We start from the raw sequence: 24,101 nt of genomic DNA on the forward strand, positions 1-24,101 counted from the left end.
CACCAGTCATAGTAGTTTGGGCTAAAGACAATGCAGAATGCAGGTCAGTCACATGACAGAGGCCTCCAACGCTAAAGCGAGGAATTTGTATTTAGTACTGCGGGGCGACGGGGAGTGAAGAAAAGACTCAGTGAAAGCGACTGGGTTTTAGACTCTGTCACAAGTCCTGGGGGTGGAGTGTCAACTCATCTTCCTGCGCCGAGATTTCCACATTTGTTAACAATTAAAAAGTAATTGCTGGGCCGACCTCGCATACATACAACAAGTAAACCGTGAACTGTAAAACTTAGAAGGCCGATCTCCAGGGTAGTGGTTTACGGTCAGGTGACAGGTCGACAAAAATTTCTTAAGTTTTTTAGGAAAAAATGCTGAAACCAGATCCCAAAACGAAATCTTTTCGCCTGCAAACGACTTGCTATGGACTCGAAGTGGGTCGCAGCCTCTTCTTGCTCTGCTGCTCTCGCTCTGCCAGAAGCCCACGCGGGAGACCATTTTCGAGGTTTGTTTTGGCGTCTCGGCGCCAAGGACTCCCGTAAGGGAACTGAGGTGCATGTGTGTGCGTGAGAACACAGGCCCGGAGCCGGCTGCCACGAGCCATCGGCAAAGTGGCGCAACAGCCCTGGCAGGCCAGGAATCTCCGCACTACTGAGCCGGCGTGTGCAACCGGGCGTGCGTGGGCGCAGCCAGCCACTGCGCAGGCGCGGACTCGCTCCCCCTCGGCCTCCGCGCGGCGCTCTGGGTGAGCGCGCGCCCCCGGCGGGTTCCGCTCCCGACAGGCGGAGGGCTGCGTGCGCACGAGAGAGCCGGCCGTGACGTGCACCGCGCTACGCCCGACGTCACGGGTCCGTGTGTAGTGGCGGCCGGGCTGCCCTCAGCAGCGGCTCCCGACGAGGGTGGTGCGGTCGCTGGGTGCGGTGTTCGGGGGTCCTGCGGCCCGCAGCGGCAGCGGCAGCGGCGACGACGACGACTACCGGGAGGCCCGGCGCTCCCAGCCGCGGAGTCGTCGCTCCCGCCCCTTCTCCAGCCTCGGCGGCACCCGGCCCGCGGCTTCCTCCTTTTCTGCCCAGCTTCCCGCGGGCCTCGGGGCCGCGGCGGCGAGAAGGAACGAGGGGCGCCGAGAGGCCCCGGCCGGCCGCCACGGTCCACGCTGCGCCCGGCGCAGGCTCCATGTGAAGGAAGGCCGGGCCTGGCCCCCGGCCCGCGCCCGACTCCTCGTGCGCCCCTCCGGTCCCCGGGGGCCCGCAGCCTCCCTCGACCGGGGGGCGCGGTGACAGGCCGCGCGGGTGCGGAGGGGTGGGTCTGCGGCTCCCTACGTCCCCGCGGAGCGGCGGGTAAGTGCGTGTGTGTGTGTCTGTGTGTGTGTGTGTGTGTGTGTGTCTGTGTGTGTGTGAGCGCGCGCGCGCGCGCCCGCACAAATGTGTGGCGGTAGGGGTGGGGGAGCGGGGAGGGGGCCGGACGTGAGGAGGGGGCCGTTACCGGCCTGGGCGCAGCCCCTGGGGCGGAGATTTCGCTAGGTGGTTGCCTCGCTTGGGGTGGGCGGACCTTGGGTCCCTTGCATCCAGTCCCGAAGTCCAGGTCCGAGCGAAGTAGACCGCTGGGCGGTGGAGCTGTCAAGACGCGTACTCCGCCGGGTTTTGGAAGGAAGATTGCGCCTGGTCCTTGGGAGACGCAGAAATGTTACATGCAGGAAGCGAGAAAGTGCTTGTCTTTGCCCCGCTGTATCGTCGTGCACTAGTGTTAGGGTTGATGCCCTTTTCTCTTTATGGACCGTTTAGCGAGCACTTGTTACGCCCCCGGTACTTACCGTGCATCGCTCACCTCACCTTCGAAGCCCAGTGAGGTGATACTGTCTTCATTTTACGGTTGAAAACATCGAGGCTCAGATTGAGGAACTTGCCCAAGGTCACGCAGCTTGGTAATCTGGGAAAGCCTTGGTTCGAATATGATGCCCTTTCTGTAGAAGTGTATTTCTCTAGTTCAGATCTTGCGAAAATAAATATGTGAGGAAAATGAGAAAACATGAAAAGTTTTTTCTTGGGAGTAAAATCTAAATATTTACAAAAGTAGATCGCGCTTACATGCCCGTATTGTAGGTTGTTCAGTGTGTTTTGCCTGCAGCCTAGCCAAATGATTTTCTTGATTCTTTCCCCCCAAAAATTACTTTTAAAAGGTGACTCCAGGCACCTTTACCTTTTTCTTTTTTTGCGGTGGAACTGACCGAACAGAAAATATTTCCCCTCTTATCAAAAAGAAGAAATGGATTTAGTTAAACTCCGTATTTCTTGAAAAGTTACAATTTGTGCAATTTATTCTTGATGCATACAGGGAACTCACAGTTGGGTTATTTGCTTGAGATTTCCTTATTGCAAAATTTGTCTCTGGATTATGTGGCAATGACAACATGCTTAGTAATTTGTGCATTAACTTGTGCAATAGCTCTGAGTGGAGTGCCAGAATTTAATGTGTAGAGTTGTACAAAGTTATCTTTTAATGATGTGATTGTTTTCTTTCGTATTTATGTAGAAAACTAATGAGTATTTATAAAACTAACTGAAATTCTCCTTTTAGCATTGACCTATACTCTGTTTCTTGGATTATGATTAAAGTTAGAGCCTTTACATTTCTCTTTGCAGAAGAAAGTGTTGATAAAATTCTCTTGAGTAACTTAAGTTTCATGTTTAGTTGTAAATGTTTAAGAAATCTATTGATGCCCCAAATTGTAGTATTTTATAATTTTTTAAATGTATTATCAGGTTTAAGAAAATTTGTAGTTGAATGTCTTTGTAATGTCTGTAGAGAAAAAGTTGAATTATAGAGTTAAGAAGTGGATGGTTCACAGATTAATTTGTTGTTTGTTTAAAATATAAACATATGTTGAGTCTTGTTGAATGTAGTATCATTATAGAATGGTTATCTAGTCATGCTCTCCATGAATCTCTCTTGAAAGAAATAACTATTAAAGATTTATTGCAAATAATTTTATGATTAATTGTAGGCTCAGTCTTTTAAGTGTTTTAATTGGAACTTTCTTCCCTTGTTTACCTTATTGCTACCACAGGGGTAAACTATATTTAATAGATGCTGTATTAAAATGGAATTGTGTTTGGTTCTAGACAAGTCCCACAGCTTTAGTATCAGATTGATTTTATTTTTCCTTGTAGAATTGGAGCTAAGCTCCCTCCCACCTGCCCCTCAACCCAGCCCCAGCTTTTTATTATGAAACAGTTTTAAGTACACAGGAATTTGGTAATATCAAACACCCATATAGTAATCCTATAGATTGACTTATTGGCATCTTGCCATAATGTGTACATTATTTTTGGCCATGCGTACCTGTGTGCTCAGTCACTCAGTCAGGTCCCAGTCTTTGTCACCCCATGGACTGTAGTCCGCTGGGCTCTGTCCATGGGATTTTCCAGGCAAGAATATTGAAATTGATTGCCATTTCCTCCTTCAGGGGATCTTCCCAACCCAGGGATTGAATCACTATCTCCTGTGTGTCTCTCGCATTGGCAGGCAGCTTCTTTACTACTGAGCCACGTGGGAAGAATTTTTAGCTATACTATTTGAAAACTAAACTGTGGACACTATGACACTTTACCCCTAAATATGCCAAATTGCATTTTCAAAGATAAGGACATTTTCTTACACAGCCAAAATATTATTGTTAAGTTTCTGATTAATAGTTTCTTATTGTTAATTTCTTAATGTAATCTAGTATCCATCCATGTTTAAATCTCCCCATTTGTGCTGGAAAGATCTTTTTTGGCTTTTTATACTTACTCCCACCAAACCAGGATCCTATCAAGGTTTATTCACTACATTTGGAAGTCTCTTTGATCTCTTCCAGTCTAAAACAATATCACCTCTCCATTTTATTTATTTTTTTATCTTTTGGCCATGCCACACAGTATGTGGGATCTTAGTTTCCCAACCAGGGATTGAACCTATGGCCCCTGCTGTGGAAGCACAGTTTTAACCACTGGATGCCTTGGAAGTCCCATCATCTCTCTATTTTATAAAATGGATTTTTTTTTAATAAAAGAGATCAAGCCAGTTATCTTATAAAACCAGTCACATTCTGGATTTGTCTGATTCCCCCCCCCCACCCCCATGGTGTCATTTAGCATGTTCCTCTTTGCCTCCTGCGTTAGCTAACTGTAAGCTAGATTTAAAGAATCATTAGTTTCAGGTTAAATATTTTGGGCAAGAATAACTACTGAATGTTTCTGTGTACTTTATATTGCTCCCCATTGGGGTCATATATTGTTAAGTCCTATTTGTGATCCTGAGTTTGATCACTTGGTTATGGGGGTTGTTGTTGTTCAGTTGCTAAGTCATGTTTTTGCGACTCCATGGACTGCAACACTCCAGGCTTCCCTGTCTTTCACTATCTCCCTAAGTTTGCTCAAACTCACGTCCGTTGAGTCAGTGATGCCATCCAACCATCTCATCCTCTGTTACCCCCTTCTCCTGCTGCCCTCAGTCTTTCCCAGCATCAGGGTCTTTTCCAGTGAGTCAGCTCTTCCCATTAGGTGGCTAAAGTATTGGAGTTTCAGCTTCAGCATCAGTCCTTTCAATGAATATTCAGGGCTGATTTCCTTTAGGATTTACTGGTTTGATCTCCTTGCTGTCCAAGGGACTCTCAAGAGTCCTCTGCAGAACCACAGTTTGAAAGCATCAGTTCTTAGGCGCTGAGCCTTCTTTATGGTTCAACTCTCACATCCCTACATGATTACGGGAAAGACCACAGCCTTGACTAGATGGACCTTTGTCAGCAAAGTGATGTCTCTGCTTTTTAATATGTTGTCTAGGTTTGTCATAGCTTTCCTTCCAAGGAGCAAGCATCTCTTAATTTTGTGGCTGCAGTCACCCTCTGCAGTGATTTTGGAGCCCAAGAAAATAAAATCTGCCTCCGTTTCCACTTTTTTCCCATCTGTTTGCTATGAAGTGATGGGACCAGATACCATGATCTTAGTTTTTTGAATGTTGAGTTTTAAACCCGCTCTTTCACTCTCCTCTTTCAGTCAGTTCAGTCGTGTCCGACTCTTTTTGACCCCGTGGACTGCAGCATGCCAAGCTTCTCTGTCCATCACGAACTCCTGGAGTTTACTCAAACTCCTATCCATCGAGTTGATGATGCCATCCAACCATCTCATCCTCTGTCATCCCCTTCTCCTGCCTTCGGTCTTTCCCAGCATCAGGGTCTTTTTTAGCGAGTCAGTTCTTTGCATCAGCTGGCCAAAGTACTGGAGTTTCAGCTTCAGCTCTCCTCTTTAGGTGAGGTATATTTTCCCCACTGCAACTGGCATGTGTTCTCCAGTAATCTTTAAGTTTTCAGTAGATAGTAATATTGATTGCTGCATCTGTTGGCAAGCTGACTTCTGAATTTCAATGCTAACAATCTTTTGTTGGTCTGTAGACAGCAACAGAACCGCAGGAATTGTAAAAATATTCTGTGTAGCTGTATTAATCAGGTTCTGATTTTGCAGCTGTATTAATCAGGTTTTGATTTGGGGGATTTTTAAGTATTTTTAATAATGAATTCAAGGTTATCGCCAGTTATGAATAAAAAGAGACCTGACTTGAGAGAACAGAGGACAATTCAGTTCCTGTCTTTTCCTGTACTCTCTCAAGGAGTGTGTGTGTGTGTGTGTGTGTGTGTGTGTGTGTGTGTTTTGGCTGTACTGTGAGGCTTGTGTGGCTCGTGAGATATTAGTCATCACTGAACCTCAGTCCTTGGCAGTAAAGTCGAGGAGTCCCTATCACTGGGCTATCAGGGAATTCCCTCAAATAATATGTTTCTTTTAAGTCTTAGCCAATATTTGTTGCTCAGGAATAGCTGAAATATATAAAGGAGAGCTACTTTACTAAAGAATATTTTGAGAAAACTGTTTTCTGGTGTCATGCAAAGGAGAACTGGATTGAGAATCAGAAGGTCTAAACCCTAGGCCTAATTCAACTGTTCTATGAAGTTCAAGGATTATAAACTTTTTAACTTCACTCTGTATTCTCATGTCATAGTGATTGTTAGTAAACATATTCGTAAACATGTCAGGAGGATAGGAATAGATTCTTCTTTGGTGTTCTTCCCATAACTAGCCCACCACCTTTCTTGTAAGTGCTCAAGAATGTTATGCTTGAGATTCATAGTGCTATAAATTTAAAAAGCATTCTGTAGTTTATAAACTTTGGAAGTTTTTTCTAGGGTAATTTCCCCCCATTTATACAGTTAGTCATTTAGTATGGACTTTAATAAATTAATAGTGACAAATTAAAAGAGTAGTTTAAGATACAATTTTATCAGCATTCTTTCAATAATTCCCAGATTGTGCCTGCTCAGCGCCACTGCCTCAGGCAGGCTTCCCATTGAGCGCCCTGTGTTCGCCTCTGCCACCCTCGCCTCTTCCACCCTCTGACTGCACGGCACCCGCGGTTGTCTCTGTGTCCTCCGCGGAGAAATTAGCTCTTCAAGCACAGAGGCAGTGCTGTGTTGATTGTGGTGCCCCAACGCCTAGCACAATACCTGTTGCCAAACGTTTATTACATGGATAGGTAATTGACAAGAGGCCTCCTTCAGTGTTCTCAGATTCTTAAAAGATGGCAGCTACATTAGTGGAACAGGGTGGGGAAGTTCAATAAAATGTTTCTGTACCCTCAGAGAAAATCAAGCATTTGTGGAAAGCTCTACCACAGAGGCAAGGTAGTAGAAAAGTTTCTGAAAATTATTAATAGGAATCAGTGGGAGAATGTGAGATAACACTTATTATTTCTGAAAGTCTTTTCAGAGAACAGTTCTGCAGTCTAAGCCGAAATAAAATTTCAATTCTTTCTGTGCTATTTAGTAATAGTTATATGCTCCCAACTCATATTGTATTTTAGATTTGTGACTTGAAGATGTTTCATTATCATCATTATTGTTTGATAAGTTTGTCATTACCCTAAATTTGACTGACTTAGCTACATTTTAATGATATTTATGGAGCTTTAACTCAAAATACTTTGTTCTTTTGTTTTAATATGAAAGGAATGAGACCAATGTTCTCCAACTAAATTTTGCGGAGAGATTAATATCATGATTTATATGATGCTTTAATGCATTTTAAAATCAGTTTAGGCATTTTTAGACCTGTTGACTGCTTTGTAAAATTAGTAATAGTTATTATATGATATGACATAATATATAAAAACAGTATGTCAAAGAACATTTACAAACTTTCTTGTTTGTTTAGATATTACAAGGAAATGAAACAAGTAGAAGGTAGCTAGCTCAGCCTTGATGTTGATAAAGATTTACTGTGAGAGATGGTGTATCATTAACCATCCAGTCTGTTAGCAGTACCTGACTGCATTCAGTTGACTTCACCCCCAAACCACCATATACCTTCATTATAAATCTTTCCCCATGATTTGAGAAAGAGTAGATTAATTTTGTGTTCTGAGATCATGTAATGTGTATTAATCAGCATCTCAAAGTTTTGTCCCATAGTTATGGACTGTTGCATACTGCCTTAAGGTTAGAAGGTTTACTCAGGGATGTACCTGAAGAGTTTCTTGCCTAGAATGTTCCTGAAGTGAATACACAGACTGCAAACTGTATTTCATACTGTTTGTTGAACACTGATAGAAGATGGAAAGCCTGATTTCAGTCTTAAATCTGCCATTAATTAGAAGTTGACTGTGACAAAGTGACTTCAGTAATTTTTTAAAAAACATTATCTTAGCACATAGCAGGTATGTGCAGGTCTTCGCTGTGTCATGTGAGATCTTTCTTTGTAGCACACGGACTCTTAAGTTGTGGTCCACGGGCTCAGTACTTGTTGTGCTTTGGCTTAGTTGCTCCACACCATGTGGGATCTTAGCCCCCAAACTAGGAATCCGCTCTGCACCCCCTGCATTGCAAGGTGGATTCTTAACCACTGGACCACGAAGGAAGTCCCTAGTTCAACATTTCTGAATTTGAAAAAGTTGCTCTAGTTGATTTCTTTTTTTAAAAAGATTTATTTATTTTTTGGCTATGGTGGGTCTTTTTTGCTGCATGGGGACTACTTTTTCTTGCAGTGCCTGGGCTGCTGCTTGCAGTGGTTACTCTTGTTGTGGAGCACAGCCTCGAGGTTCGTGGGCTCGGTAGTTGCAGCTCCCGGGCTCCAACTCAGGCTCAGTAGTTGTGTGCACAGGCTTAGTCGCTCTGCAGCACACGATCTTCCCCAGCCAGGTATTGAATTGACGTCCCTTGCATCACCAGGTGGATTCTTAAACACTGAGCCACCAGGGAATCGCCCCCTACCCCACCTAGTTGATTTCTTAAGGACCTATCTAATCTATGATTCTGTGAGATCCACAGCATCATAGAAAATAATAGAGTCAAGAGAGATTCAAGTTTTCTTGCTTGGGAGATTGTTAAGATGACAACTGTCCAGGGAAGATTTGTTACAGGGCAGCATTTGGAAGATAAATAGCTCTGTTTAAATGTGATTAATTTGTCAGAATGACATCTTTTACTTAAAGATGTTTTATAGCCAGGTAGCTTGTGTTGAACTGTGATAATCTATAGTAGGTTCGCAGTAAATACTTGTTGAAAGAGTAGATGAATAACTTCAGGACTGATACGATTAAAATCAGAATCACCTGATGATATTTTAGTGATGAAAATCCAGGATAATAACCATTGAATTCTAGAAAAGAACTAAATTATTCTCGTGAATGGGCACCCAAGACTAGTGAAATACATTTTTTGAAATACTTTAGCCAAAAGTGAGGGAAGATCTTTTTGGAAAAGAAAAAAAAAAGAAGTATTGGAAAAATTTTACCTGCAGTCTATGCCCACTAGAAATTTTAAAATAATTTTATTGGTGTACTGGATAAACCCCAAATGATTACATTAAAAAAAAATTCTTACTTCCCAATGGAAAAAAATCATTTGGGGCAAACCATACATCGGCAAAAAAAAATTTAATATATATATTTATTTTTGCGAGGCTGTGTGGGATCTTAGTTCCCTAACAAGGAACTGAACCTGTGCCCCTTGCATTGGGAATGTGGAGTCTTAACCATTGGACCACAGGGAAGTCCCAGCAAATTTTTTCTCAGAATCTTTCTGCTTCTTTATTCTTCATTTCTTTCATCTTCGCATCTCTAACCAAAGCATAGAAGTACATTAAGTGTTGTTAGCTTATTTTGTTTTTAGGTAATAAATTGGTATTGGCATTTGTTAAACTAGAGCTTCCCTTATGCTCAGATGTTAAACTGCCTGCAGTGCTGGAGACCTGGGTTCAATCCCTGCAGTCTGTGGGGTCACAAAGAGTTGGACACGACTGAGCGACTAACACTTTCGTTAATCTGATACCCACTCTAGTTTTTTCTCTCATATAAATCTTGCTCTTTTGCAAATGGGAGGATCAAGTTTGGATGATATGGCTTCATAGAATGAGGGCGCTTCATCCTGTTTTCAAAGATTGGCAGCTCAGAACTGATAAAAGAAGGCTTGATTGGAGATTATAAAAGACTAAGTGGCTTAAATTTGGTTATGCAGGAAGGTCTCTAAAGGGAAAGTTGCAGAGATCTTGATCAGTAGGTGGAGGGGGGCTTGAGTAGTTGCATGAGTTAGGGTTCAGTCACAGAGGAAGAACGAACTGCTGTAGTATCATGGAATTAAGGAATTTATGAAAGACAGAAGACCTTACGGAGTTGTGGGAGAAGCTTGGAAACCAAAGTCTGTAAGAGGGAATTGGCAGATCAGAGAAATCACTAATCAGCCTTCCTGAAGCAGTGGTGCAGTGGGCAAGTCAGAGTTTGCAGGGCAATTTGAGAAGCTAGTTATGCCCAGCTACTGAAGTGTGGGCCCACACAGTAGAGCTGGTGGAAAGTATAGAACGCTGTTGTCTCTACATAGCTACCTCTTCTGTGGTCTTCAGTCAGGCTTTTGATGGTGGGCCTGAGGTTGCAGTTTGGTTGGCAGGGTTGACAATAAGAAAGAGCTACATGCAATACAGTGGAGAGCAGAGACACAGTGAAATACTCTGTCAGCTCTACATCCATCTAACCATAATCTTCAGAGAGTAACTTCTGTCTTTGACCATTTCTAACCAGGAACCTGGTGGGAAAAGGATTCTGGAAATGTAGTTTGAACTTAAAAGTTGAAATGGTACAAACTGTCACAGAGGGTGAGAGTGGAGGGTGGGTGGGAAATCACAGTGAGGGCTGTGATCGCTGTGGCAGTCCACAGTGACGTTACATCTTCTGTGAGAGAGCAAGTGCTTTAAAATCTCCAAGCTTTTTTCTTCCTCTGTAAGATGGGAAGATAATACCTACAGGAGGGATTATTGTGAGCATTAAATAAAATGTTTTGTATTTAGCAGACTGTCAGCACAGTGTAAAATAACGTAAATAATAGCTTTTATTAGTAGTAGTAATTGTGGTAGTAAAGAGGATGGATTGAGAAATAGGAAGGGTGTATTTTGAAAGAGAGGGGAGAAGTAGAGAAGATGAATGGAGATAAGAATGAAGTAGAAGACATAGTTCCTGTAATTGAAAATGCAATAATCAAGCTGCGGAGGACACATGCCAGCCTAGAGCAAGGTTGGGAAGGTGTTAAATCAGATAATATCCTATGAGACAAATGACCCTGCCATGATGAGTGGAGAAACGACGAATGCTGTCGTCCTGGCACGCTCATGCTCCATTGTCCATTTAAGTCCCGACTCTTTGTGACCCTGTGGACTATAGCCCGCTAGGCTCCTCTGTCCATGGGAGTTTCCAGGCAGGAATACTGGAGTAGGTTGCCATTTCCTTCTCCAGGGTGTAGTTAAGATTAAAAGTGGTAGTGTAAAATTCCTAGTACACTGTCAGTCCTCAGAGGTTATTTTTCACTTCTTTATCATTTAGAAAGATGGACAGATGAAGGGAGTAGAGAAGGCTGAAACTGGGTCCTTGTTTAGACAAGAAGGAAAGGAGGACACATTTCAGATAGCAGAAATAGGAGGAGGCATCATCATGGCATGTAGCACTTCATAAGACGAGTTGGTACCTACTGGCTCCTACTCTGTGCTTTTGATAGCCTGTTTGTAGTTTCTTGATTTTGATTTTGAAGGATTGCTTATGCTTGTATCACTGCAAACAACCAGTACCCAGTAATTGTGTAGCACATAATGATACTTACTGTACAACAAAGCCTGAGTTTTTACCAACTGTAAACCCCTAGACTTAGGTGTCTCCCTCCTCATCCATAATCTATACCATGGCGTTTTCTCTTCACACTCAGTAGATTCATAAGGTCATTTACCTTTAGTGATTCCACTTGCTTACAGTATGAAATGATGAAGGTTGATAAAAGGAGAGATTACATTTTTAAAAAATAAATAATAAAGAAGAAAAAAGCAAAGCTTAAAAGAAACAGCAGCTCTAATTTATTCGTGAGTCTCAGGGCTCCTTAAATGTTTTACTATTTTGGCTTTTCAAATCTAGCCTAAGCTAAAATGATGAGGTGTGGTAGATGCTGTTAGACATACTCACAGTTCCCAAAGACCCCAGTAGAGTAAAGACCAAAAGAAAACAAAACTAAAAGAAGATAAAACAGGAGAGCTGGGTTTGATCCCTGGGTTGGAAAGATCCCCTGGAGAAGGAAATGGCAACCCACTCCAGTATTCTTGCCTGGAGAATTCCATGGAGCAAACACCCTCTTCAAAGAACACAAGAGAAGACTCTGCACATGGACATCACCAGATGGTCAACACCAAAATCAACACCGATTGATTATATTCTTTGCAGCCAAAGGTGGAGAAGCTCTATATAGTCAGCAAAAACAAGACTGGGAGCTGACCGTGTGGCTCAGATCATGAACTCCTCATTGCCAAGTTCAGACTTAAGTTGAAGAAAGTAGGGAAAACCACTAGACCATTCAGGTATAACCTAAATCAAATCCCTTACGATTGTACAGTGAAAGTGAGAAATAGATTTAAGGGACTAGATCTGATAGACAGAGTGCCTGATGAACTGTGGATGGAGGTTCGTGACATTGTACAGGAGACAGGGATCAAGACCATCCCCAAGAAAAAGAAATGCAAAAAGGCAAAATGGCTGCCTGAGGAGGCCTTACAAATAGCTTTGAAAAGAAGAGAAATGAAAAGCAAAGGAGAAAAGGAAAGATATACCCAAAGAATAGATATATAGATATGGAAAGATATATCCAAAGAATAGCAAGGAGAGATAAGAAAGCCTTTCTCAGTGATCAGTGCAAAGAAATAGAGGAAAACAACAGAATGGGAAAGACTAGAGATCTCTTCAACAAAATTAGAGATACCAAGGGAACATTTCATGCAAAGATGGGCTCGATAAAGGACAGAAATAGTATGGACCTAACAGAAGCAGAAGATATTATGAAGAGGTAACAAACAGAAGAACTATACAAAAAAGATCTTCACGACCCAGATAATCATGATGGTGTGATTACTCACTAGAGCCAGACATCCTGGAGTGTGAAGTCAAGTGGGCCTTAGGAAGCATCACTAGGAACAAAGCTAGTGAAGGTGATGGAATTCCAGTTGAGCTATTTCAAATCCTCAAAGATGATGCTGTGAAAGTGCTGCACTCAATACGCCAGCAAATTTGGAAAACTCAGCAGTGGCCACAGGACTGGAAAAGGTCAGTTTTCATTCCAATCCCAAAGAAAGGCAATGCCAAAGAATGCTCAAACTACCGCACAGTTGCACTCATCTCACATGCTAGTAAAGTAATGCTCAAAATTCTCCAAGCCAGGCTTCAGCAATACATGAACTGTGAACTTCCAGATGTTCAAGCTGTTTTTAGAAAAAGCAGAGGAACCAGAGGTCAAATTGCCAATATCTGCTGGATCGTTGAAAAAGCAAGAGTTCCGAAAAAACATCTATTTCTGCTTTATTGACTATGCCAAAGTCTTTGACTGTGTGGATCACAACAAACTGTGGAAAATTCTTAAAGAGATGGGAATAACCAGACCGCCTGACCTGCCTCTTGAGAAATCTGTATGCAGATCAGGAAGCAGCCGTTAGAACTGGACATGGAACAACAGACTGGTTCCAAATAGAAAAAGGAGTACATCAAGGCTGTATATTGTCACCCTGCTTATTTAACTTGTATGCAGAGTACATCTTGAGAAGTGCTGGGCTGGAAGAAGCACAAGGTGGAATCAAGATTGCCGGGAGAAATGTCAGTAACCTCAGATATGCAGATGACACCAGCCTTATGGCAGAAAGTGAAGAAGAACTAAAGAGCCTCTTGATGAAAGTGAAAGAGGAGAGTGAAAAAGTTGACTTAAAGCTCAACATTCAGAAAACTAAGATCATGGCATCCAGTCCCATCACTTCATGGCAAATAGATGTGGAAACAGTGGCCGACTTTATTTTGGGGGCTCCACAATCACTGCAGATGGTGACTTGCAGCCATGAAAATTTTAAAATTACTTACGCTTACTCCTTGGAAGAAAAGCTATGATCAACCTAGACAGCGTATTAAAAAGCAGAGACATTACTTTGCCAACAAAGGTCCGTCTAGTCAATGCTATGGTTTTTCCAGTGGTCATGTATGGATGTAAGAGTTGGACTAGAAAGAAAGCTGAGCACCGAAGAATTGATGCTTTTGTACTGTGGTGTTGGAGAAGACTCTTGAGAGTCCCTTGGACTGCAAGGAGATCCAGCCAGTCCATCCTGCAGGAGATCAGTCCTGGGTGTTCATTGGAAGGACTGATGTTGAAGCTGAAACTCCAATCCTTTGGCCACCTGATGTGAAGAGCTGACTCATTTGAAAAGACCCTGATGCTGGGAAAGATTGAAGGTGGGAAGAGAAGGGGACAACAGAGGTTGAGATGGTTGGATGGCATCACCAACTCGATGGACATGAGTTTCAGTAAAGTCTGGGAGTTGGTGATGGACAGCGAGGCCTGGCGTGGTGCAGTCCATGGGGTTGCAAAGAATTGGAAGTGACTGAGCGACTGAACTGAACTGATGGGCTACAGTCCATGGGGTTGCAAAGAGTCAGACATGACTGAAGCAACTTTTATACTTGTAGTTTCTAAAGATTGTCCATGTTTACTCCTATTTGGGCCAGTTGCGCACCTCTGGACCATCTGTTTTGGTGAGGGACCACACTGAGCTAATTTGGTGACATTTAGTAATCAAATGGGTGGTTGGAGGTTGTGTTTGTAGAAGGGATAAGCTTCCAAAAGAAGGCCACTAGAGTGAATCACTTAATTCAGTATATTAATTGATTAATTGGTCAGTTCAGTATAATCTACCTTGTTATTTTCAAGTTCTTCGAATGAAGCGTTTTATTTTAATACAATCAATATGCAAGTTAAGTTTCTTTTCTTCACCTTTTCATCAATTTCTTGCTAGCTTTTGTTCTACTGGAATCGCTTTCCTTCTTCATGAAGTATATCCTTTATCTTGGCCTTCTTAAAAATATTTATTGATTGTATTCGGTTGCCCAGGGGGCTTTGTTGCCTGGTTTTCTCTAGTGGTGAGTGGGGGCTTCCCTCTAGTTGTGGTGCCCAGGCTTCTCACTGCAGTGGCTTCTCTTCTTGAGGAGCACAGGCTCTCAGTGCAAGGGCTTTAGTAGTTGTGGCATGCAGGCTCAGGAGTTATGGCACATGGACTTAAGTTACTCTGAGGCTTGTGGAATTTTCCTGGACCAGGGACCGAACCTGGGAAAATTCCATGTGCCTCAAGAGTAACCAAGTCCATGTGCCAAAACTATTGAGCCTGGGACCAGGGATCAAAGCCAAGGAGGGCATGGCAACCCACTTCAGTATTCTTGCCTGGAGAATCCCCATGGACAGAAGAGCCTGCTGGGCCAGAGTCCATGGGATTGCAGAGTTGGACATGACTGAGAGACTAAGCATAGCACAGGGATGGAACCCATACCCTGCACTGGCTAGTGAATTCTGAACCACTGGACCACCAGGGAAGTCCAAAACCCACGGTCTTTTGTTTGTTTGTTTTTAAACTTTTTATTTTGTATTGGGATATAACTGACTAGCAAACAATGTTGTGGTAGTTTCAGGTGAACAGTGAAGAGACTTAGTCATTCATATACATGTGTCCATTTCCCCCCACATCCCCTCCCATCCAGGCTGCCACATAGTTGAGCAGAGTTCCAAGACCTATGTCTTTTAACTGAGATCACACACCAGGTTTTGCCTTAATGAAGCTCAGATTCTTGATGTCTCGTCACAGAAAGCAGTCAATGAGAGACGGAGTGATAGGTAAGAAGAGTATTTTATTTATAGAAAAACACACTCTACATGGAGTATGGGCCATCTCGAAGGCTAGAGTGGCCATGAATTATATCCTGTTGAAGTTCCTAGACTAAGGGTCTCTTGGTGACAAATTACAGTTTTTGTTGGAAATCTTTAGCTCGTGTTCTTGAAGCTATTTTAGTTGTGAATGAAAGTCTAGACTGGCAGTTATTTTTCCCTCAGCATTTTGAAGGTATTATTCCATCCTGTTTTCTACTGTATAAGCAGATCTAAAAGACTGTATGAATATGGGTTTTTTTTTGAGTATTTTTGTTTTATTTATTTTTGATTCAGAATTTTTTTTTTTTTTTTTTTAGTATATACTTATTTATTTGACTGCATCAAGTTTTAGTTGCATCATGTGGGCTCCAAAGTGCACGGGCTTAGTTGCTCCACAGCATGTGGCATCTTAGTTCCCCAACCAGGGATTGAACCCACATCCCTTGCATGGCAAGGCAGATTCTTAACTACTGGACCACCAGGGAAGTCCCTGGATGTTTTATTAATAATAATTTTTTATTGTGTTGTTAGAGTATATAATTGACTTTTTAATGGAAATATTCACATTGGTTTTTATTTTTTCTTCTTTAATTTTTAAATTCATTTAACGCTTATTGAAAATCTTAGGAATGTCTTAGGAATCAGTGAAATAAGCCTTTAATAAATTTGTTGTTGAGTTTTAATTGTTGGTGGGCACAATTATTAGTAAAATGTTTGACTTTCTTCTGTGTGTTAGCACTGAAGATAAATGAATCGGTCATTGTTTCTATAATTATAGAGCTCCATTCTAATGTGGGAGGGAGACAGACATACCTTGCCTCATAATTTGTTAGGGCTTCCTAGGTGGCTCAGCTGGTAAAGAATCCACCTGCAATGCAGGAGACCTGGGTTTGATTGCTGGGTTGGGAAGATCCCCTGGAGAAGGGAATGACTACCCACTTCAGTATTCTGGTCTGGAGAGTTCCATGGAGAGTCCATGAGGTCACAAAGAGGTGAACACAACTGAGTGACTTTCAATTTTCACCCAGGTGGCTCAGTTCAGTTTAGTCTCTCAGTCATGTCCAACTCTTTGCGCCCCCATGGACTGTAGCCTGTCAGGCTTCTCAGTCCATGGAATAAAGTGGGTTGCCGTTTCCTTCTCCAGGGGATCTTCCCAATCCAGGGATCAAACTCGGGTCTCCCGCACTGCGGGCAGATGCTTTACCGTCTGAGCCACCAGGGAAGCCTTGGTACACATAACCTTTCTACAAAACTTGAAAGGGACTTTGGGAATTGATTTGATGAAAACTGGGTAGCCTTGGGTTTTGTGTTTTGGTTTGTTTGTTTTTGGTTTTGTTGAGTCTTTTGCTGCAAGGGCTTTACTCTAGTTGTGGTGAGGGGTGTACGTTCTAGTTTCGGTGTGCGAGCTCAGTTGCAGTTGCTTTTGTTGCGTAACAACATGCTCTAGGGCATGTGGGCTTCAGTAGCTGTGGCTCCTGGGCTCAGAGCACAGTCTTAGTTGCTCCACAGTGTGTGAAATTCTCCCAGATCAGGGATCGAACCCTTGTCTCTGGTACTGTCAGGCGATTCTTCACCACAGAGCCACCAGGGAAACCTGGCTGTAGGGTTTTATGTTAGAGTTTGAGGTTCCTGGCAATATATACTGACTTCAAGAGTTCTGACTGAGAAGTGCTGTATTTCATATTTCTTGGCAGCTTTGTTTCATATGACAAGCAATAGAAAGTGTTTGACTGCTGCCAGCAAAATGAGTATGCTGAACATAATCCTATTTTGACTATAACCCTGGCCATCATTTTACTCTACCAGTATAGGGTATACTTGTTTGCGTACTTTTTAAGGTTTGGGTAGATTTTAGAATTTTAAAGAGACATTAATATTTTAGAACTTGGTATTTTGTTATTTTTTTGAATCCAGGAGATTAGCCGGTGGAGCATATTGGTACACATTAGGCATGGGCTAAGTGTTGGGTGAGCAAATGAGAGGCAGTATAATGTAGCATGTCAGAGTGGATTGCAAATAAGACTGTCTTGAGTTCCAAAGCTGAACTTATTATAAGTAAACTTAGCTCTTACTATTTTTTGAGTGTTCACTGTGCTTTATTTTTCAAAGTGCTTAATAAGTAATATTTCATTTATGCCTTAAAATATTTACATAAAATAGGTACAGTTACTGTTCCCATTTTATAGATGAGGAATTGGGCACTGAGAGCCATCATTATCATTATTATCAATGAATTTTGAGAGGTATTTTTGGTAAACTAATGATATTTTTTTCTCTCTGGTACTTGATAGAAGTATCAGGGAATGACAATTACTTCTTCATCAGCCTGCAGTAATTTAAGAGTTTGAACAAAAGCCTAAATTTCTTACAAGTGTTGACTGAAGAGTTACCTCATTCTCCGTTAAGATCCATTTAATAAAATGTAGAAAATAATTAAGATGTGTAGACATTTAAATTCCCCTACATGTATATGTATGGCTGAGGCCCTTAGGTGTCCGCCTGAAACTATCACAGCATTGTTAATTGGCTATACTCCAATACAAATAAAAAGTTTTTAAAAAGTTAAAAAAAAAAACCAATATTCTCAATTTGATTTAAGAACTAAGGAAGAGGAAAAAAAAAACTCAGTAGATATCAACTTACTTTTAACAAACATTTGCATAATTATTACCAATATGCTAGGCCCATTCTAGGCACTTTACAAACATTAACTTGTTTAATCTCCATGGTGATCTGGTGATGATTATAACTATATAATCATTCTAGGAGGCTATGTATTTTTTGTTATTACTTTTATAAAATTACTTAAAATGTTTTAGGAACACTTTTAAAGCGCACACTCTTTTTTTTTGTCTATGCCATGTGGCATGTGGGATCTTAGTTCCCTGACCAGGGATCAGACCCACACCCCTTGCAGTCCCTACAGTTCTCTTTAAATTTGAATTCTATATGGTTTTGAGTAGATAATCTGGTACAAAGTTCAGAAACTATGAATAGATAAACAATGTAGGTCTGCCTCCCCAGCTACCCAGTTCTTCCTAACTGGAAGTGACCAGTGTTACTAGGCAAATACTCCCTTGAAATTGTCTTTAGAATTTTTGAATACCTGAAATTGGGATGTGTCTGACACATGATGACAGATTTTATTTTTTAAAGTCAGAATTCATTTGTAGTCTGGCAAATAAAGGGGCTACTGCTCTGTGTAATATTTTTGTAAATCAAAAGCAAGGGGTGTCCGTAAGGTAATGAGACTCGTGTAACTTATAAATTGGCTTAAGGTCAGTAGTCATAGATGCAGTGCTAGCAGCATTATAGAATAAAATTTGTAGCTAGATTGAGATAATCGACAGACTACACATTTAAGGTATGTGATTTGGCAAAATCAGATATGTGTACATGCACGTGAAACCACAACCTCATCAAGACAGTGACCATACCCACCGCCCCCAGGAGCTTCTTCATGCCCTTCTGTACTCCCATCACTGTCTTGCCTCTTTTTATTGTCCCTAGGCAACCAGTGATCTGCTTTTTGTTATCATAAACTAGCTGTTCAGCTGGTAATGGGCATTTGAGTCTCCAGTTTGGGGCTATCACACAGTAATGCTACAAACATTTGTATACAAGTATTTGTGTGGACAGTCCATGGGGTCGCAAAGAATCAGACACAGCTTAGCAGCTGAATGACAGTGAACAGTTTGTGTGGACTTACACTTTCATTTTTCTCGAGTAAATATCTAGGAGTGGAATGGGTGGGTCATAAGATTTTGCCAAACTGTTTCATAAAGTGGTTATACCATTGGACATTTGACGTTCTTACCAGCACTGTGAACATTTTCATTGCACAGCATCCTTGCCAACACTTCATATGACCATTCTTTTGGAATCTCATTGTATTTTTTTCCCCCTCCCCTCTTTTCCGAAGGTGAAAAGGAAGGAATTTTAAGGTTTTTTTTTTTTTTTGAGCAGTTTTAGATTTACAGAAAAATTGAGCGTTGAGTTCCCATTTACCCTCTCCCTTGCTCCAAGTTTTTCCTATTATTAACATTTTGCATTAGTGTGATACATTTGTTACCTTTCATGAGCCTGTATTGATATATTCTTATTAACTGAAGTTCATAGTTTACATTAGGGTACACTTTTGTGTTATTTATTGTATGAGTTCTGACAAATGTTTAATGACATGTATCTACCATTCTTACAGTATCATGGGAAATAGTCTCACTGCCCCAAAAATCTGTGGTCCTCTTACTCATCCCTCCCTCCCTGGCTGCCATGCCAGCCAGAGACCTTTTGCTTGTCTCCTTAGTTTTGCCTTATCCAGAATGTAGTACGGTTGGTGGAGAAGGCAATGGCACCCCACTCCAGTACTCCTGCCTGGAAAATCCCATGGACAGAGGAGCCTGGTAGGCTGCAGTCCATGGGGTCGCTACAAGTCGGACATGACTGGGCGACTTCACTTTCACTTTTCACTTTCATGCATTAGAGAAGGAAGTGGCAACCCACTCCAGAATTCTTGCCTGGAGAATCCCAGGGATGGGGGAGCCTGGTGGGCTGCCGTCTATGGTCGCACAGAGTCGGACATGACTGAAGTGACTCAGCAGCAGCAGCATGGTTGGAGGCATACAATATATAACTCTTTCACATTGGCTTCTTTCACTTCGTAATGTGCATTTAAGTTTCCTTTAAGGTCTTTTTCATGGCTTGAGAGCTCATTTCCTTTCAGCACTGAGTGTTCTACTGCTCAAATATATCAGTTTATTTATCCACCAACTTAAAAAAAATTTAACTTTCATCACTCTTTGAAGGTTTGGAGTGAAAACAGGCTGATTAGATGGGAAGGTATTGGAGATAATAACCCCAGGCAAGAGATAGTATCATGCCTCTGAGTGGAGTGGTAGTAGTGGAAATGTGTATTTAAAGAAAAGCTAACAGGATTTGCTGATCCAGGCGTGAATGTAGAAAGAAGGAATAAGAGGAATTAAGGCTGTCCCAAAATTTTTGTCTTGAACAACTAGAAAAGTAGAGAATTTTTGTGTGTGTGTGTGATAGTAAAGACTGGGGAGGAATACTAATGTTTATTTTCCAAACTTTGTTAAACATTTTTTCTTTAGAAATTTTCAGAAGTTGAGGAATTTCTTTTCTTTTCATTTGAGAGTAAATTGCCAGTATGAGGCCCCATTACCCCAGAGCACTTTAGTTTGTAATTGCTGTCAGCAAGGAAATTTTCTCACATATCTGGAAAGAAACCATCAAATCATGAAGTTAGCATTAATGGAATTGGTATCATCTAATCCACAGAACCCATTCAGGTTTTGTCAGTGGTTTCAGTAATGTCCATTTTAGCAAAATAATTCAGTCTAGGGCCGTATTTTGTTTTTAGTGTCTCTTTAGTGTTTTTCGTTCTGGAACTGTTCTTTCATGTTTTTTTTTTTTTTTTTCCAATTTATTTTTAATTGAAGGATAATTGCTTTACAGAATTTTGTTGTTTTCTGTCAAACCTCAACATGAATCAGCCATAGGTATACATATATCCCCTCCCTTTTGAACTTCCCTCCCATCCCCCGCCCCATCCCTCCCCTCTAGATTGATACAGAGCCCCTGTTTGAGTTTCCTGAGCCGTTTAGCACATTCCCATTGGCTATTTTACATATGGTAATGTAAGTTTGCACGTTCCTCTTTCCATACATCTCACCCTCTCCTCCCCTCTCCCCATGTCCGTAAGTCTGGTCTGTTCTTTATGTCTTTTTCTCCATTGCTGCCCTGCAGATAAATTCTTCAGTACCATTTTTCTAGATTTCGTATATATGTGTTGCTGCTGCTAAGTCGCTTCAGTCATGTCCGACTCTGTGCGACCGCATAGACAGCAGCCCACCAGGCTCCCCCGTCCCTGGGATTCTCCAGGCAAGAACACTGGAGTGGGTTGCCATTTCCTTCTCCAATGCATGAAAGTGAAAAGTGAAAGTGAAGTCGCCCAGTCATGTCCGACTTTTTGTGACCCCATGGACTGCAGCCTACCAGGCTCCTCTGTCCATGGGATTTTCCAGGCAAGAGTACTGGAGTGGGGTGCCATCACCTTCTCCAATATATGCGTTAGAATATGACATCTATCTTACTTTTTCTGACTCACTTCATTCTATATAATAGGTTCTGGGTTCATCCACTTCATCAGAACTGACTCAAAGGTGTTCCTATATTTATGGCTGAGTAATATTCCATTGTGTATAGGTACCACAACTTCTTTATCCATTCATCTATCAATGGACATCTAGGTTGCTTCCATGTTCTAGCTATTGTAAATAGTGCTGCAGTGAACAATGGGATATTTGTGTCTTTTTCAATTTTGGTTTCCTCAGGGTATATGCCTAGGAGTGGGATTGCTGGGTCATATGGTGGTTTTATTTTTAGTTTGTTAAGGAATCTCCATACCATCTTCCATATGGCTGTATCAGTTTACACTCCCACCCACAGTGCAAGAGCATTCCCTTTTCTCCACTCCCTGTCCAGCATTTATTGTTTGTGGACTTTTGGGCGATGGCCATTCTGACTGGTATGAGGTGATATCTCATCGTAGTTTTGATTTGCATTTCTCTAATAATGAGCGATGTTGAGCATCTTTTCATGTGTTTGCTAGCCATCTGTATGTCTTCTTTGGAGAAATGTCTGTTTCAGTCTTTTTCCCATTTTCTGATTGGGTTATTTGTTTTTCTGGCATTGAGTTGTATGAGCTGCTTGTATATTTTGGAAATTAATCCTTTGTCAGTTGTTTCATTTGCTATTATCTTCTCCCATTCTGAGGGTTGTCTTTTCAGCTTGCTAATAGTTTCCTTTGCTGTGTAAAAGCTTGTAAGTTTAATCAGGTCCCACTTGCTTGCTTTTGTTTTTATTTCTGTTAAGTCTCGGAGGTCGGTCATAGAGGATCTTGCTTTGATTTATGTCATCGAATGTTCTGCCTATGTTTTCCTCTAAGAGTTTTATAGTTTCTGGTCTTACATTTATAGTTTCTGGTCTTTAATTCATTTTGAGTTTATCTTTGTGTATGTTCTTAGGAAGTGTTCTAATTTCATTCTTTTACGTGTAGCTTTCCAGTTTTCCCAGCAGCATTTATTGAAGAGGCTGTCTTTGCCCCATTGTAAATTCTTGCCTCCTTTGTCAAAAATAAGGTACCCATGGGTGCATGGGTTTATTTCTGGGCTTTTTATTTTGTTCCATTGATCTATATTTCTGTTTTTGTGCCAGTACCATACTGTCTTGATGACTGTGGCCTTGTAGTATAGTCTGAAGTCAGGAAGGTTGATTCCTCCAGGTCCATTCTTCTTTCTCAGGACTGCTTTGGCTATTCGGGGTCTTTTGTGTTTCTATATGAATTGTGAAATTTTTTGTTCTAGCTCTGTGAAAAATGCCATTGTTAATTTGATAGGGATTGCACTGAATCTGTAGATTGTGTTTGGCAGTGTAGTCATTTTCACAGTATTGATTCTTCCTGCCCAGGAACATGGACTGTCTCTCCGTCTTGGGACAGTTCTTTCATGTTTGCCTGACGTTCATGATCTTGACAGTTTTGAAATTTATAGAATAGTTGACTCTTAAAATATTCCTCAGTTAAGGTTTGTCTTATGCTTCCCCTGTAATTCAACTTAGGTTATATATTTTTGGCAGAAACATTACAGAAGTGATGTGATAGTCTTCTCAGTACATCCTGTCAGGTGCAAGTGATTTTAATTTGCCCATCACTGGTGATCTTGATCACTTAAGCATTCTGCCAGATTTCTACACTAAAAAATACTTTTTTCCTTTATAATTAATAAATATTAGGAGGAAAAGTATTTTGAGACTGAGTATTTCATTCCTTATCACTTCACCTGCTAGTTTTAGCAGTTACTGATTTTTTTGGCTGAATTACTATTATTGATGATTGCCAACTAATTATTTTATAACTTCATTAATTATAATTTATTAATTAACACTCAAATACCTATGCCTTGAATGTCAAAAAAAGATAAAGCTTCTTTCTCTTCTCCCATTTACTGATTCATTTTTTAATTGTATATCTGTAGACTTGTGGGTTCCCTTTTTTTGTTGTCATTCAATGGGTTGTAGTTTATCATTATTTGTTTTGAAACCCAAATTGTCCCATATTTGGCCAGTGGGAGCCCATTTAGAGTGGTTTTTGTGTCCTTTTGACATGTCCCGTGATTCTTTGTGTACTTATATTCTGGTACAGTAAGATGTTCTCGGGTTACCTTGCAGTTACATGGAAATAACCCGTATTTTCAAGGAGTCCTCATTCCTCTTAGTGGAGATTGATATTTAGAAACTGGTATCTAGCAGATGTACTCATTGTGAGTAGGATGTCACTGCTTCCAGGTCTCCATAGCCAAAGCTGTAAAACACATATGGGTACAAATGTGTATGTTTGTGTACATCTGTTTCTTTACATATTTCAAAACTGTGGTTTCATGATGATACCTTCAGTTCCAGTTCCACACCACAGAGTTCATTCTTAACCTTACCCCTTTCCATGTTTTCAAGAGCCCAAAGGACATTAGATGGGGCAACTGTTGCATGGTGGGAGGTGGGTGTAATGGCAACACAGAGTGGTCCTGTAAATCTTCCTCTTATCACTTCCTTACCTGCATTTTATATGATGTAACATGTTATGTTTTTATTTAGTTCTGTATACTTAAAAATTTGTTGAGACTTTCTCGTTTAGCTGCAGATTATTCTTTACGTATGTTGTTTCACTTCCAAACGTTTGGAGATTTTTCCTGTTGTCTTTCTGTTATTACTTACTGCATTGCTTCCATTATGATCAGAAAACATAGTTTATATGATT

The 24,101-nt window shown here is 41.2% G+C and overlaps 1 protein-coding gene across 1 annotated transcript in view; it reads left to right on the forward strand.

Annotated features, from left to right (window-relative positions):
- Positions 1–374: 374 nt before the first annotated feature.
- The window catches only part of MAP3K2 (mitogen-activated protein kinase kinase kinase 2), a 92,728-nt gene continuing 69,001 nt past the window's right edge, over positions 375–24,101 (forward strand). Inside the window, exon 1 of the mRNA XM_027554943.1 lies at positions 375–1,331. The gene's annotated coding sequence lies outside the window, so the exon portion shown is untranslated. The remainder of the gene's footprint in view (positions 1,332–24,101) is intronic.

This window comes from Bos indicus x Bos taurus, chromosome 2, assembly GCF_003369695.1.
Source record: "Bos indicus x Bos taurus breed Angus x Brahman F1 hybrid chromosome 2, Bos_hybrid_MaternalHap_v2.0, whole genome shotgun sequence".
NCBI lineage: Eukaryota > Metazoa > Chordata > Mammalia > Artiodactyla > Bovidae > Bos > Bos indicus x Bos taurus.